The sequence below is a fragment of the Choloepus didactylus genome, chromosome 4 (assembly GCF_015220235.1).
Source record: "Choloepus didactylus isolate mChoDid1 chromosome 4, mChoDid1.pri, whole genome shotgun sequence".
Lineage (NCBI taxonomy): Eukaryota > Metazoa > Chordata > Mammalia > Pilosa > Megalonychidae > Choloepus > Choloepus didactylus.
This window is the reverse complement of record NC_051310.1, coordinates 61,309,281-61,327,485: the sequence shown is the minus strand read 5'-3', so window position 1 is coordinate 61,327,485 and position 18,205 is coordinate 61,309,281. Positions and strand designations below refer to the sequence as shown.

General features: G+C 37.9%; 1 non-coding gene across 1 annotated transcript; it reads left to right on the top strand.

Moving 5' to 3' along the window:
- Positions 1–2,569: 2,569 nt before the first annotated feature.
- LOC119533560 lies at positions 2,570–2,675 on the top strand. Its single transcript, XR_005216686.1, has one exon. It is a non-coding gene; the product is annotated as a U6 spliceosomal RNA (small nuclear RNA).
- The last annotated feature ends 15,530 nt before the right edge of the window (positions 2,676–18,205 follow it).

The window sequence follows — 18,205 nt, the reverse complement described above, 5'->3', positions numbered from 1 at the left end:
AATCATCCATGGTGTACAATCAACTGTTCACAGTACCATCATATAGTTGTGCATTTATCACCCCAATCTATTTTTGAGCATTTTCATTACACCAGAAAGAATAAAAATAAGAATAAAAAATACAAGTAAAGAAGAACACCCAAATCATCCCTCCCCACCCTTTTTTCATTTAGTTTTTGTCCCCATTTTTCTGCACCTCCATTCGTCCACTGGATATAGGGAGTGTGATCCATAAGGCTTTCACAATCACACTGTCATCCCTTGTAAGCTACATTGTTATATAATCATCTTCAGGAGTCAAGGCTACTGGGTTGGAGTTTGATAGTTTCAGGTATTTACTTCTAGCTATTCCAATACATTAAAACCTAAAAAGTGTTATCTAGATAGTACATAAGAATGTCCACCAGAGTGACCTCTTGACTCCACTTGAGATCTCTCAGCCACTGAAACTTTATTTTGTTTCATTTCAGCAGCTTTATTCTTAATACTCCAAACTCAGAAACAACCGAAAGTGTCTTTCAAAAGGTGAATGAATAAACAGTGATATAGCCATACAAAGGAATTAAAATTGGCATTTAAAAAGAGTGAACAACAATATGCTCAGCATCATGGATAAATCTCAAAAACATTATCCTGAGGAAAAAAAGGACACAAAAGAATACATACTTTATGTTCCTAAAAAGACTAATCTATAATAACAGAAAGCAGACCAATGATTGCCTGCGGCCAGATGTGGGGAGGATGGTATTACAAAAGGTTGAAAAGAACTTTTTGAGGTGATAGAAAGGTTCTATTTGTTGACTGTGGAGATGGTTATACAGATGTATATATTTAGCAAAACTGTACAATAATATAGGTACGTTTTATTGTATGCAAATTTGAGTTCTATAAGATTGATTTTAAAAACTATCATGAAAGGACATACATAAATATGCTAAACTAGAGAAAACAGTATTTATAATATGTCTAATTTTTACTTCAGTATTTTTAGTATAATGGAAAGTAAAGAGCTAAAATGAGATAGGAGTACATACACTGAAAGAAGTGTTGCCTATATATTCTTTAAATTGCCATTTATCATGTGTCTCAGAGAATATGAAAAACAATGTGTTTGAAACTTCAGGAAACATTTACATATTTATGTATTTTATCTTCCAAAGAGAATAAATAGCCCCCCAAAACAAGGACTGGTATAATTTTAATTTACATTCTTGGAAGAAAAGCATTCCTTTGTTGCGAGAGGTAGGCAGGTCAAGAAGCTTAAATGCAAAAGTCATAACCAAGAAGTAGGTTTTAGCCTCAACCAAAGAAAGAAAGAAAGAAAGAAAGAAGAAAGAAAGCAAGCCTTGCAGGGACCAACTATTTTGAGACTATAAATTTTCTCTAAAGAAAGGCTGTGATATGATGGATTAGTCTCCCAGGATGCCAAATTCTGTAAATTACACAGTGTGCTTTGTAGATACAAAGCTAGTCCAAAGCAGAGAACTTGACTTACCCACCCTTCACCCTGGGCTCCTGGCATTTTAACTGGCTTGTAGGAGGCTTAATACATATTTATGGAATGATCAATCTTATTTTTGTCCCTAAAATGTTGTTGCTCTACTTATCTTTAACTCACCAAGATAAATATATGAAAAGCAGAGGTGATATTTCTATCCCATAAATGTTCAGCATTGGACAAATCATATTTTTGGTCACATCTACTATAAGCCTACTTATTTCTGTAGACCTTTCTCTGGGATATAGAACGAATTCTTTTAAATGTAGTAGTCATTGTAAATATACCAGAATTAAAGGTCATTGAAATGACTCATCTGAGAAAATACAAGGTGAAATTCTTAATTTAGCCATTCCTTAGGTGTGTTTTTAGCACAATTTTAAAAGTAGCTTATACACACCTCATCCTGATATATCCAAGACCAGTCTTCCAATCATAAATGGATTCTTATATAAAATGTCTTACTTCCAAATGCCAAAAAACTTAATCTCGTCTTAACCTCAAATATTTTCAGTATATGAATGGCATGCAAACAATATCATTTTTAGCTATGTAATTTACATGTTGCTATTTTTATGTGAAGATATAAATCCAAAGAGCAGAAACAGGGGTAAAATAATAAAATTATGGGCTTTTGCAAATGGGCTTTAAAATTTCCAATTAGGTTTGTAGTCTAAGTTTCTTTTCAACATATAGCTGTTATAAAATCCCACAATACCATGTTTCAGGAGTAGTACCCCAGAATGAGAATGCCTGATTTCTTCCTTCTTTTTTAGAAAGTGCTCTAGGAAATGGAACATAAATTTAAAATCCAGTCACATGTTTCTGCACCTCAGCATCATCACAAAGTCATGGATTTGACAAATTTGCACGAGTGTCTCCTTTGGAGATTTGGAAAGAGAATTCTGCACTCCCCCTGGATTGAAAATACTTTCTATACTGAAAATTTCTCCAGCAACTAGAGCAAATTAGATTTGGCCTGGAGGCCTCAGACCTAAAAGAAATCCTGCTGTGGGCAAAAGGTATAATAGAAATTGAAAATGCAACACATAATATAAAATTCTATGTACAGTACTTACTTCAGCAGTGTGTGCACTCAGATTGGAACAATACAGGAAGATTAGCATGGCACCTGTGCCAAGATGACTTGCAAATTCTTGTATGCTTCACATTTTATAAAAATGTAAGTTTTATACATGACCTGCATAGGATAAAAGCTAAAAGGAAACATAACAAAATGTACCAGTAATTATCTCTGGGAGTTAGGACTACAATTTTTAAATGACTATATTTTTAAATTTTCAACAATAGGGATGTATAAACTCATAATAACTACAAAATAAGCATTTAAACATAAAATAAAAACAAACATAAAATTCAAGCTGACTATTTGATTACTTGAAGATAAAAGCAGAAATGACAAAAAAATAATCTTTTTCTTCTTTAGGCTCTAATACATTAAGGAAATAACTCCGCAGTTGTTTTGTGCACTGAAAGCTTTTTTAAAAATAAAATGTTATGCTGACCTGCACCACATAAAACTCGCAGAAACAGAGATGACCAACTGTGATCTGCTAAACCTTCCCCTCTCCCTTGTTGTCAGGAAACTACACAGAACCTGGGGCAATGAAGGAAAGAACTCAAAAGGCTTCATTTGAGGCTATGGATTGTGAAATAGGCTATGAGCTCTTGAAGGCAGAAACCCAACAGTTGAGGTCTTGGCATCTAATACAATTCTCTTGACAGGGTTGATCCTCAATAAATGTGTATTGCTTGACTGCCTAGCCAGCTAATTTTCCTTGGCCATCTGGTCTTTGTGATGCAAAATAGGATGGTGACAAGTTCCTTTCCAAATTTTGTTTGCCTGGGAACTTTTCTAGCACCTGAGAGCTTGTACATGGGATGAGGAGGCATCTGATGGCTTTAAGTTTTGCTACAAAGCAAACTACTGAACATGTGTGCACCTGCAATTCAGGCTTGACTGAAGTTTAAAAGCAGACTTATTAAAGTTTCCTATATTCAGTGTTAATATATTTGGAAGTGTGCTATATAACAATGTTGTTGACTGAATTATGAACAATAAAATGCATGGGGTGGGAGGCGTACAGTTATTACAAATATGATTTAAATGTGCTTTGGAGATTATGTTGAGCTGACAATGTTAGGAGTAAAGCCTCCAAAAAATGCAGAGGAGAAAGGACCCAGATGCTTAAGCCATGCATGCTTCTTGCCATTTTATTGTTGTCCATTTTTGTCTTCTCATCACACACACTATATATCTAATATTTTATGTACAAAAAATATACAGATATATGTATCTGGTTTGTATACATAGTGTGGTGGTTAAGAGCCTGGACTCTGAATCTAAACTTCCTGAGTGCAAATGTTGCTTGCCCCTCTTACTAGAATTATCACCTTGGGCAAGTGAATTTACTTTGCTGTTCCTTATTTCCTTCCTCTGCAAATTGGAATGAAAGTGGTAACTATTTATAAGGATTTTAAAAATTAATATACATAAAGGACTTAGAATAGTGTCAGACACAGAGTAGGAATTCAATAAATGTTGTCTACTGTCATTTTATCATTATATCATATTTATTTTCTGGAAGGAATGATATAAAACCTTAACAGGTATTTCTTAGGGATAGGGTCCACTGTAAGCATGGAGAGGTACTTTTCATTTTGGACTGTTCACTACCATTGGCTTTTCTGATCTGTTATATTTATTACTTTTATTTTTATCACAGCAGGGGTTATAGTGCAGGGAGATTTTTACTTTGTTTTCTTCTTTGTTCCTTTCTATTAAAAAGCAAATAATCTAGGATGGATGGATCAACAGATAGATAAGGGATCGATAGATGATGATAGATTAGATAGATATTTAGATACATATATGGAGGTTGTAAAAATATGAATAGAAGAGGAAACTAAGTCTCAAACTTGCTTTTAAAGACCCCTTTCTTCACATGATGTTGCCCTTTTTGCTCTATTTTAACTTCTAGTGTATATGATTCTGGTGGAAATTCCTCTTGCCTTCTCCTTTTGTACTAATCGCATCATTATCTCTGACCTCATAACTTTCACCTCATCTTACATTCCTTTTGGTCAATGGCACACATGCTCACATTCTCTCATATGCTTGCTGTGCTGGTTTGAATGTATTATGCCCCCCAGAAAAAGCCATATTCTTTGGTGCAATCTTGTGGGGCAGACATATTAGTGGGGATTAAGTTGGAATGTTTGGATTAGGTTGTTTGCATGGAAATATGCCCCACCCAACTGTAGGTGATAACTCTGATAAGATATTTCCATGGAGGCATGGCCCCAACCATTCAGCATGGGCCTTGATCAGTGAAGCCATATAAATGAGCTGAAAGGCAGAGGGAACTCAGTGCAGCTGTGAGTGACATTTTGAAGAGGAGCTACAGCCAAGAGGGACACTTTGAAGAAAGCACAGGAGCTGCAGATGAGAGACATTTTGAAGATGACTGTTGAAAGCAGACTTTTGCTCCAGAGAAGCTGAGAGAAGACAAATATCCCAAGTGCAACTAAGAGTGACGTTTTTGAGGAACTACAACCTAGAGAGGAACGTACTGGGAGAGAGTCATTTTGAAACCAGAACTTTGGAGCAGACGCCAGCCACGTGCCTTCCCAGCTAACAGAGGTTTTCCAGACACCATTGGCCATCCTCCAGTGAAGGTACCTGATTGCTGATGTGTTACCTTGGACACTTTATGTCCTTAAGACTGTAACTGTGTAACCAAATAAACCCCCTTTATAAAAGCCAATCCATCTTTGGTGTTTTGCATTCTGGCAGCATTAGCAAACTAGAACACTTGCTCTAAAGGGAAAGTAGTAAAAAATAATTGTTATTTTTACTCTTTTAAAAGGAGGTTCATGCATTCACTCTAGATTCTGTTAGGCACACTCTGCCCTCAAGGAGTGGAATCTTTTGGAGGAGATGGGTGAGTAAATATGCAAGTGCAGTGGATATTATAACAGCTGTGAGAGGAGTGAGCTCGGAGCCTTTGGAGACACAGGAGGGGTTAGGAAGAAGGCTAAAGAGGTAGCAGCTGTTCTTCGCCCTGGAGGACATGAGGAGTGAGCTGTTTCTTTTGTACAAGTATAAGCAGTTAGTCATAAATTGATCTTCCTTCCTTAACCAGTCTTACACCAGGGCTTGTCCTTGCTCTTCTTAGGGACTATTATTCTACAGACTACAGCTAAATATTTGTCTATAAACCAGAGAGTCAAAGTGATGCACTGGAGAATGTAGTACTTTCCATCCAAGCACTGATCTCCTTGAACAGATGTAAGTCTGCCCTGCTCCTATCTCCTTACCCTTATCACTTCAGTGCCTGTGACTTCCAACTGCCAGCACCTGGCTTTCTGTGTTTGAAGCCTTTCTCTGGTCTCTGGAGCCCACTTTGCCACACATACCATGGGCAAGAAATGCCAGGAAATTGATTTCTGCAGGAGCAGCCCCCAGTTAATAACTGACAGGAGTTGGAATATAAATACCCCAGGTCCTTATCCTTGACTGGAATGACTTGGCAGTATGTCTAAACAGGCTTCCAGAATTTCTCCAGTGGAGATAAGCTCTAGTTGCCCACAAATGATAGCTGCTTTCTCTTCAATTTTTCACCTTCCCCTATCACCTAATGGTGCTTTTGGAAGAACCCAAATTAAAACACATGGACAAAGCACATTTGCAAACAAACAAACAAAACACCACTTTTATGTTGTCCCTACACTCTCTACCCTCTTAGATACCCTCCCTCTCTGTTTCCATGCAGGCATCTATCTCAGTGCTCCACACATGCTGTTTATCAGCTTCTCTCATTGAGTCGAAACAGCTTTGAGGGCATGGATTTGCATCTCCCATCTTTGTATCCCTAGGACCTCAAGAAATGCTTTCTAAGTGAACTTCCTGTGGACCCTGCAATCTGCCCCCAGGGAGAATACCTCAACTCAGGATATTTTAGAAGGGGCAGATGGGTATGGGAATGATATTTAGAAGGGGCAGATGGGTATGGGAATGATGTCCTGGAAGAGAAGGAAGAAGCAAGCCTGATGACTTATTCACAGTAAAATTTAACCCCTGCCCATAGGTAAAGCACATGCATTTGATTCAGTCAATTTCTGTCTCTAAACTGAAGAATAAATCACACTTGCCATGATTCAGGGTTGGAAAAATGCACTGAAACTTCAGAAAGACTCTATATGATTAAAATATTAGCCACTGTTCCATCATTTAAACAATCTCCTTGGCAAAAACCATGCATTAACCGTCACAGCAGAGTATTTTTATAGTAACGGAATATCATTCATCTGAGAACATCACCATGGTTTATAAACAATAACTCAACGTATTTCTTAGGACCACATTCAGAACTGGTCCTTTACATGTATTAATAAACTGAGGTCTGAAATAGCTAAACAGCTTGTTCCAGAACATCCAGAGTCCGGGGCAAGAAAGAAGTTACTAGTAGGTAAATCAGTAATTAAGAAATAGCCCTATGTAAATATTTGGGTAGATGGAACAAATGAATCAGATAGAGGGACACATAAGGAAAATAGCACTCTTTCCTCCTTTCCCTGCTCCTCATAGAAGCAGTCTGTGATTCCTGATGGGGACTCTAGAAGACCTCCTCTGAATGACAGTGTGATGAATCATGAAAACCCCTACAAAATATTTAACAGTTGCCTTGGGCTGGGCAGCTTCTCTTTGTGCATTTCAAATAAGTACACTCAAGTGGCCCTATAGTTTTTATGCTCCTGACAATAAAAATAACTGTACCTTCCAGTCAGATAATGAAGGAAGGCTGCTGCACCGCTATGGAAGACAGATGGGTGAGGCATACACTAAAGTGGTTTCCATTACAGTAAAATATGATCCCTCTGTTTCAGCATCTGCTCTGCAAACATAAGAAAAATACCCTTCAGCAAGGCTCGGTGGCAGACCCACTGGTCAGGAGTTGCCAGTTCCTCCTGCTTATGCCCTGGCATTTGGTTGGCAGAAGCTGAGAGCAGGAGAGACTTCGTGGTTCACAAACACTTCTGTTTTCCCTCCTCAGCCCATCCCCAGAAAGCACCAGACTTAGTGACACCACAGTGTGATGCATCGGGCACCAGAGGACTAGGGGCTGGGAGACCCTTGTTCTCATCCTGGTTTTGCTTGCTGTGGAAATTTGGGTAAATCACATTACCTTTCTGTTTCTCAGGTCCTCGACTATAAGATGAGGAGTGTTACCCAGATGTATAATTTTCCACCTGTACCATTAAACCACTGGGTCCCAGGAGATTTCTTGGGAGTTGCTAAATAGGTCACAAAATGCAGAGCACCAGGATCCCCAAACCAGGGACAACCAGCTGCCTCACTTTTTTCTCTTTTATATACTGTGTTTCTGTACATGATTGTGTCTGTAAAAAGAAAAAAAAAGAAAAAAGAAAAAAGAAAAAAAGAAGGCTTTTGTTTGCTCCTTAAAAAAAGTTTGAAAATCACAGGCCTTGATATCTGATTTTCCTAACTTTGAAAACATAAATAAAACATAAGTCTGATAACTTATAGTTCTCTTATATCAGAGCAGAATAGAATTAAATCATGTCAGTGCAGAGAGACCTTCCAGCAAAACCAGTCAGTCAACTGAGGTGCCACCAGGAAGCCCTGTGGAGTCATGCCCACCCCACCCCCAATTCCCAAGTGCTCTGAAGGGCTCAGCACAGCTTTCCCAGCAAAGGGTGCTGCTTTCTCCTATTCTGTTAACCGAACTGAATTGTAAAGGGTCTTCCAGCCCTGAAGCCCTTGTATCTTCTCTCATTCAGGAATTTACTGTAACTATCACAAGTTGCTCTTTCTGGGACACAAAACCAATACAGACTGCCTTGTGGAACATGCTGGCAGAACAGCCCCACAGATCTAGGAATATGATGTTTTGTGTTTCCATTTCATGCCTTTCCCCAAAATGGGGAAGAAAACTAACAATTTATAGTGTCTGGAAGCACATGTTCTGGTGTTAGACTCCATGGGCCTGGATCCTGGCTGTACTGCTTACTAACTTTTTGGCCTTGGGCAAGTTACTTAACTTCCATGTACCTCAGTTTACACATCTATAAAAAGAGGATAATAATAATAACACCTACCTACCATTCAGGATTTTTATGAGAATTAAATGAGTTAATATGTGCTAATACAGCTAAAGTAACTGCCATTTAATAAGCACTACAGGAGTGTTTGCTAATTAAAAATATGCATACCAACACACAGAGACACATAGCATGCATACAAACACAAGAAAGAGAGAGAGAGAGAGAGAGAGAGAGTGCGCCTACGACTCTACCAGCTTACTATTTGTCCAGGCACTGGGCCAGGCATTTTATCAATTTGTTTGTATTTTTGGATTTATTATAAACCCACTGGCAGTCATCTCACAATTATGGATGAAGGAAAAACTGAAATTTCTCCTTGAGCAAGTATAGGTATAAAATTGGGGGTTCTGTCTCCTAGTCCTAGAGTCTCACCCCAGAACACTCTACTTTGAGAGACTCATCTTAAATGTCTTACCTGGCAATAGCACCTGACAGCCGTCTCTTATAATGCAGAACCCATACAACCATTCTACTCTTTCCTCCAGTTAATGTGCTCGTATCTCGTAATGGGCACAAATGTCAAACCACAAGGATCTAAAAGAGATTTAACTGCTCATGCCCAGCTTTGCAACAGGATGGCCTGGGTGGGTCACCTGGTTACTGGCAAGAAGCCTGCAGAGGTGTGCTGGAGTTGGCTCATACAGGCTGCTTGGAGCCAAATGTTAAATTTTCAGGAATTTTGTGAGGCAATTTTTAAACACAGCCACTATTAAAAATTAAGTCATATAAACTTAAATATATTATAAGCAGAGGTAATATGACTCAAAACTCATCACGTCCTCATGATTTTACTACAACTTGCTATTATCTATACTTGAGGTTTTTTACGTTGATCACAGCTGTTTGGACACACTGCATAATGGTGTGTTACTGTGTATCTCTTCCCAACTCTACTTTCAGTGGCGTCACATTGTTAGCCTGAAATCCAACATGGTGGAGTATTTGCAGCACAGAAACTGGCAAATAGTACAAAACAGGGTTGATTTATTCTTGTTGATTATTTAGACTTAAGAAAATGACTGGAAACTGTTAAGAAAGCAGATTAAATTTACAAGTGTGTCGCATCTACCCCATGATACTTATTAGTTGCAAAAGGAAAAATAATAAGTTTACAGTGCAGAGAACTAGCAGATACCACCTTAACAAAGTTACCAAGGTTAACATCACCAGTAACAAAATGTGTCAACATATGATGCACTGAGAAGGGCACATCCCTTCTGCGAGATTCTTGCATAAACTGCATAACCTCCATATAAGAAATCATCAAACAAACCAAGATTAAAGGACAGTCTGCATCAAAACTGACCAGTTTTTTTCAAAAATGTTGAGGTCATGAAAGATGAGGAAATACTGAGGTATAATCACAGCTAGGAAGAGACATGACAACTAAATACAATATGGGAGTCTAGAAAGCTGAATAGTCTATAGTTTGGTTAATAATATCATACCAATGTCAATTTCTTAGTTTTGATACTTGTACTATGGTCTGGTAAGATTTTAACATTAGGGAAGCTGGATGATGGGTATCAGAGAGTTCTAGTACTAGTTTTGCAACTTTGCTGTAGGTCTAAACTCTTTTCAAAATACAAAGTTAGAGGGGGGAAAAGGCATGTTGCATCCATAGCCATTACATAGTAAATAACAGAATAAAATTGAGACAATATTCTTCTAGTATTCAACAATTATTATTCAGTTCAGCAAAGAATTCACTCAAGTCATTGGTGAACAAGTAAAGTTTCAGCATGGTGTTTGTTATTTCACTCTTTCCTTACTCATTAAAGTCAACAAAAATACCAACCAATGTTCGTGTCAGAACTATACTCGTTTGTCAATTGTATCCATATGGATACATGACTGGCAAAAAATCATTGAAAGTATTTTGAGAGTATTCATTAGCTTGTACTACTTGTATGAGCATTTGTATATGTGCAACACATATTTTATATTAGTAAAATATATAATAAACTAATTTTTATAGAGTCAGTTATTAAACATTTACCAGCATACCACTTAATGCCTGTCAAAATCTTTCATCTTTCCTTCTCTGAGGCTTTTTTCAAGAAATTTTTAAATGCATTCATTCAGTACTGCATCTGTTTTGAAATGCACAGAAAAAGACTTTTTGATAGGACTTTTGTTATAAATACTTTCAAAAATTAAAAGCATACCTTGGTAAAGCAAATTATCACCTCCCGTTTATCATTTTTATGAATATATACTTTCATATCCTGGTTTTGAGTATCATATTGATGATTGTGTCTGAGGATCATCTGGTGATTTTATTGACAATAATTATATTCATAAATATTTCACTCCTTTTAGAAATTTAATTAAATATCCCCCACACATGAGCTGCCATGGCTCCTTACTGTATACCAACTACAAATTATATCAGCAGTCATTTAAGTGTCACCTTCATTCATAGTCCTTGAGACAATTTTCCAAACAAGTGGTAGAGCTGACATACAGCTTGATTTAAATTAATAAAAATTTTATAGATGTCCGTCACATAAAAATAGCCACTTACATTGACCCAAACTCTTGGGGACAGAACTTAAATTTTGTTCTGTAGTTATTTTCAGAATCACTTTTCCCTCCATGTTTTTGGCTGGGTTCTTACAGTCATCCTCAATCTTACCCAAGTATTTTTCCAGACATAGGAGCCGTCATTTGCCCCCATCCCCTTTTCCAGGCTCACAGTTGCCTGGACCCACTTTCTACCTTGTTGCCTTTTATGGCCGGCCATCACCCCTCTCCTGCCTGCAATGACTTCCCCCTCCTGCCCAGAAGAATCCTGTCCCTTTGTCAGGCTCAATGTCAGTTCTTTCTCCCTCCTACATGAAGTTTTCCATAAAGCCTCTGCAATCTGCCTTCTTGCAACTCCAATATTACTTCCAGGGGGTACCAGTCATTCAGCAATGACATGATATATTGGGTTGCTGGAATTTTTGTGTGTGTGTTTATGCCATCTCTCCAACATGACTTTAAGCCCTCAAGAGCAGAGACTAACTGCTTTTTATGCCTCTGTATATTTCCCCGGAACCTTAATGGGTAGTCAGTAAATATTTGTTGACTGCTTTTAAAAACAAACAGATACTAAAATGAAGTTCTAGATTTTATTACTTTCTTTGCCATTAACCTTTAATGTTTAATCCAATTATCTGTTCTAAGAACATTTTACCTCTGAGTCTTTCCATTCAAAGAATCAATGTTATTATAGTCCATATTTGCACAAGACTTCTCCAGTGGTTTCAGTGCTAAAAACAACAAACTAACCTTCTCAATTGTGACAAAAGTGAGAAGACAGAGCTCAATCCTAGATTATTTTAAAGCCCCCTCAACCTCATTTTGTAAATCTTGGTCACATCAGTGCCCTAGCACAGTGCCTGGCTCTTGGTAGATCGTCAGGAAATGTAAATGTCATTCAGCCCTTTGAGGGCTATTAGCTCATTCTGAAAATGCTTCCCTAGAATGATTCAGAATCTACTTTATCTTACAAACAGTAGCTATGTCTGCCTCCTCCTCTTCTGTCTGCCAAATTCTTGCTCTACACGCCTTTTGCTGCTCTTTAGATCCAGTGACAAGAAGGGAAAATTTGGAAGAATCAGAAGGTCAGGTGAACAAGGCTAAGACCCGAATAAGTTTTTACTATGCTTTGAGAAGAACCTTAAGTTCCTTCTGGGAAAGAGGAGGTTGATGGTGGGGAATAGCTCTCCTTAAGGGGCTACTCCAGTTACTTAAGATTGTTTACAAGGATTTATTTCTTAGGGTGATTTGAGCTATAGAAAGTTGCCTTAAAAAAAAAAAAAAAAAAGAAAAAGCTGGTTGCACATTACGTGTGTATTATTTGTCCTGAATGGCATTAATTATTTTTCTTGAGGCTGTTAGCTCAGTCTGTGTAACATACTGGTATTTATAGGAGCCTAATGCATGGAGGCCAAGGCTGCCTCTCTGTTCTATATAATGCCTGACCTACTACTGAATCACACCACATGTGGAAGATCTGCAACTCATTCACCAAATTGAAAACCTTGAAATAATCCCTGTCAGACATTTCTACCCCGTTTGTCACACCCACTGATTCCATCCTCTAATAAAGGAATATCCTCTTAAGCTCTATCAATAAATGTCATAGTCTCAAAATTATACCACCAGGTCCCTAAGCCCAGGTTTCCTGGTCTTCCCAAGGAAAACGTCTATCACCATGGCCTCCTCTAGTCCCATTTTCAGAGAGGGGCTCTGGGTCCTGGCTGAGGTCGGGCACACTGAGTCTTTGGTGCTGCACATTGACAAACTCCCTCACTTTCAGTTTTGATTGCAGGCTACTTTCCTAAATGCTGGTCGTTTCTCTTTATCAACTGTAGTGATACCAATAGGAGGAAAGTGTAATGTGAACAGCAGAATTGCAGCTCCTGGGCTGGTGGGAAGGGACTTAATTTGCAGCCTTGGGTTGATTGGTTGTTGTGCTTGGGTGAGGCAACTCTGCCAGCAACTTGCACAACCCAGGAGGCCAGCTGGTGGAGGGTGGGGGCCCCCAGAGAACTTGTCTTGTTCCTGTCTGCCTGCAGGGACTTGTTCACACTAGTTCAAATGCAGATCAGTTCCTTCTAAAGACTCCTTCTTAGTTTTGTTTTCCTGAACCACATGCTTAAGCCAACTTCCTCCACACAGCATCTTTACCCATTTCCTACTACAGAAAGGAAGGATTTTCTCACTCTACCCACGTAGTATGTGATTCAGTCACCGGTACTCAAATCTCAGTCACATCAGCGCTGAGTGGTTGGAGAGTGTTTTATTCCTGGTGACAGTTAGATCTTAATTTGAAAAGATCTTAGAGTCTGGAGACAGGGAGTTCTTTCCTGGGGGGACAGTCTGAGATGCTTGCTTTTGAAAACCTTCTTTCTACTTTTCCTACTTTGAATATCTATCAGAGCGACATAAATCTCACTATCATCTCCCCTTTGTCCAGATAGCATCACTTTCACCTTTTCCTTCTATAACATTCTGCTTAAAGGGGTTGTCAGTGTCACTATCCCTTCCCCAAAAGAGAGGATTAAAATCCCCAGACTTCTGGAATGGGTGAGTAGCTGCTTTGTCATGAGAAAAATCAATATCTTCCACCACAGGAAGTAGGGCAGCGAGCGGTCAGACAAAGGCCTGCACTTCAGCTGAGCAGCAGGGTCATCTCTGTGACCCAAAAGGTTATGTTTTCCTGCTTGTTTGACAAAAAGCTGACAAACCCAGATGAGACTAGAAAGCTGTGCCAGGTACTCTCCAGTGGAGAACACAGGCCCTGGAGGAGCCTTTCAGCTGGATGCAATATTTTGACCCATTCAAGATCCCACTTGAGAGGAAGGGAATAGCAGTGGGTGATCGTCCAGAGGTAATGGAAACCCAGCCATCCCCCACTATAAATGAACTGCTCATTTTAGGTATTCACAACAGATTTATCTTCCAAGTCTCAGGAAACTGAAATATCATTTTAAGACTTCTCAGCCATCTTTTTATTCTTGTTATTTGCAAGGATTGAGATCCAGGAAACTCAGTACCCCCATGGCTCACAGGGCCTGAAAAGCTCCGGCATCAGTTAATCTTTCTAGCTACACTGAAAAAAAAAATTTTTTTTTAAATCTTTATTGAGATATGATTGACATACCATAAAATTCATCTTTTTAAAGGTACATTAGTGGTTTTTTAATATGTTCACACAGTTGTGAAACTGTCACCACTTTTTAATTCTAGAACATTTTCATCACCACAAAAAGAAGTCCCATATCCATTAACAGTCATTCCCAATTCCCTCCTCACCCTAGCCTCTGGCAACCACTAATCTATTTTCTGTCTCTGTGGATTTGTCTCTTCTAGACATTTCATATAATGTACAGCACGAGGCCTTTTGTGATTGGCTTCTTTCACTTAGCATAATGTTTTCAATGTTCACTCATATTATGGTAGATACCAGTACTTCATTCCTTTCTAGAGCCAAATAATATTCCATTGCATGGCTATACCACATTTTACTTAGACTTTAATCAGTCGTTGGACATTTGGGCTGTTTCCCCTTTTTTTTGGCTATTATGAATAATGTTATAAGCATTTGTGTACATGTTTTTGTGTGGGCATGTGTTTTCAGTTCTATTGGAAATTCAGTTGTTCCATCACATGGTAGCTCTACTCTTAATACTTTGAGGAACCGCCACATTGTTTTCCAAGTGGCTGCAGCATTTAGCAATTCCACTAGAAATGTATGAGGTTTCCAATTTCTCCACATTCTAGCTAATACTTACTATTGTCTGTCTTCTTGATTTTAGCCATCCTGATGGATTTGAAATAGTAGTTCCATGTGGTTTTGATTTGCATTTCCTTAATGACTAATGAAGTTAAGCATGTTTTCATGTGTTTTTGGCCATTTGTATATCTTCTTTGGAGAAGTGTCTGTTTAAATTTTTTGCCCATTTTTAAATTGTATTATTTCTCCTTTTATTATTGAGTTATTTTTATATTATGGTTACAAGTCCCTTATCTATATATTATTTACAAATATTTATTTCATTGTATTTTCATTTTCTTGATCGTGTACTTTGAAGCACAAATGTTTTTAATTTTTAGTCCAATTTATCTATTTTTTCTTGTCACCCATGTTTTTGTTGTCATAGTTGAGAAACCATTGCCTATTTCAAGGTCCAGAGGTTATAATCCTGTGTTTTTTTCCAAGAGTTTTATAATTTTAGCGCTTACATTTAGCCTAATGATGGACTTTCCATTAATTTTTGTATACGGTGTAAGGTAGGGTTCCAATTGTATTCTTTTGCATGTGGAAATCTGGTTGTCCAGCATCATTTATTGAAATTTCTTACCTCATTGAATGGTCTTAGCACTTTTATCAAAAATCAATTGCCATAAATATAAGAGTTTATTTCTGTACTCAATTCTCTTCCACTGATCTATATGTCTGTTTCTATGCCAGTGCCACACTGTCATGATTTCTGTAGCTTTGTAGTAAGTTTTGAAATCAGGAAGTATTAGTCTTCCATTTTGCTTGTCTTTTTCAATGTTTTTTTTGTTGTTGTTGTTCTTTCTGGGCCTTCTGAGTTACCAAATGAATATTAGCATCACCTTGTCAATTTCTGCAAAAGGTCAGCTGGGATTTTCATAGGATTGTATTGAATCTGTACATCAGTTTGGGATGTATTGATACCTTAACAATATTGTCATCTGATCCATGAACATATGATGCCTTATCATTTATTTAGGTATTTACAATTTTCTTTTAACGGCATTTTGTACTTTTCAAAGTACAATTCTTGTATTTATTCTGTTAAATGTATTCCTCTTTATTCTTTTTGATACTATTATAACTGGAATTGTTCTTTTAATTTCATTTTTGGATTGTTCATTGTGTGTCTATAGAGATGCAATTGATTTTTGTATATTGATCTTGTATCCTGCAACCTGTTTGTGTGTGTCTCCCTCACTCTATACCACCTCTGATCTTCTTCTAGTTCCTCTAACATACCAAGCTCTTGCCACATTGTCTTTGCACATGCTGTTCCCTTTTTCTGGATTTTACCCTTCTATTGCATTCTTTCACCTGGCTAATTCATCTTCAGCTCTCTCTCTCAAGCCTCACGCCTACCTCCATCTGTGTCTTGTCTCTTTTCAGAATTCATCATAGTATTGTATTTCTCCTCCATTTTTAACTCAGCTTATGCTCTTATTTGTCTTACTCTTTACCCAGTGTAAATTTCCTCCAACAGACTATAAACTCCTGTCCAGTTTTCTCACCTTTATAATTCTCAGTACCTACACAATGCCTGGTCCATAGTGGATGCTTAATGAGTATTTGTTGAATGAAAGAATGAGTGAACGGTTAGTATTGGAGAAATCCATCATCAAGAACATTGGAAAAGAGGAACAAATTGAAAGTGGGACACATACATCCATATAACCATTCCGGCCTCCTTCTGGATAATAAGTTCCAGAATGGAATGTGGTTATATTGGGAAAGCAGAGGCATTGATTGTGTTGCCAAAAAACATGGGGTCCTTCCCCTCAAAGTTCCCTGCCTGCTAGTGGGAAACCCAGGAAGGAAGACCCAGCCATTTGAGTCATTTGTAGATGAATAACCAGTCTGACTTTTGTTTCCTTCTTACCTTTCCCAAGGTGCAGCTAACTTGTAGAGGCTTGGGAAGGGAGAGTGGAAAAGATTCATCTATTTTTCTTGCCAAAATAATTCACTCTATCAAAACAGGGAAATTCCCAACCAGCTGTTCTAGTGACTAGCAAGAAAAATATTCCCTTGGAACATTTTGCAACAGAAAACACACTTTGTGTTCTGGCCCTTCTGAAAGAGTGTTCCAGAGCCTTTCAGTTACTGCCCACTCTGAGTGCTTCACAAATATCAGTGGCAGTGATTAGAACTTTTTTTTTTTTTCTTTTTCCCTTAATTTAAATTCAACTAAAAATCCCACAGAATCAGGTGGAAATATGAAGGCTAAGGGTGGTAGAGCAAAGGAAAGACTAGCTAAGTGGCCTGGAAAAGGAAGCAAAGATGAGGTGGGCTGCACTTTGTTGGTATGTGATGAACTTCCTGTACTATTCTTAGAATCCATGTTCCGGTTATCTGGTCAGATGGAGGGAACATGTTTGCATTCAAAGAAAGAAGGTTGGGATAACGAGATTTTTCACTTTGAGGTATATTTAGATGGTCCCTACATATCTGAAATGGATTTTCACTCCAGGGGTTTTGAGATCTTTTTTTATGTAGTGAAACATTACCTCATGAAGCTATGAAACCATTGTGGTAGAGTCCTTATGTTTTGTCTTTGATACTCCTTCATCTAGCACAATGCCTGGCTCAGAGTAGAGACTCAGTGAAAATTGAACAGAACATCTTAAATAAGATGATACAAGCCAAACATTTTTCAAATTAGATTATACAGTCCAGTGAACTAAGATCTTTTCCTACATTTTTTATTTCATCATGATGCTCCATCCCTCAACTCTATTTTCTGTGCCACAGGACGCAGATATTTAGTGAACTTAATTTTAGTTGTTTAGGCTAGGTAATTAATTATGGATAAATTAATACATAAATAGATCAAATCATTATTTTGTTGTCACTAAAATGAAATTTTAAAAGAAAATTATTCAAATGTGAAAAATGTATTTTGTCAGCTCTGATTTTTCAATGCCTTGTCAAAATAGATGTTTCAAGTAAGTGCTAGAAGTTCATATTGAAACCAGAACAATAGAGGAAGTTTGTAAAAGCACAACACTTGCAACATTTACTTTCTTAGACTAATATATTAAGGTGAACACCATGCAAAAGCAACCCGCTCTCATCCAATCCCCTCCCTGCACCCACCCCCTATTTCAGAATCTCTCTCTAATAAAAGAGCAAAATCACAATTTGGAGACCTTTCTTCTGAACTTTTCCAAACCCCAACAGTAATGTAAATGAGGAGTTATCAGACTAGAGGTTTCTGAGTATCTGTGGGTAAGTTCCCATTTGCTACCTAACAAAATTCTCTGGGACAAAATAGTGGCCAACCTCCA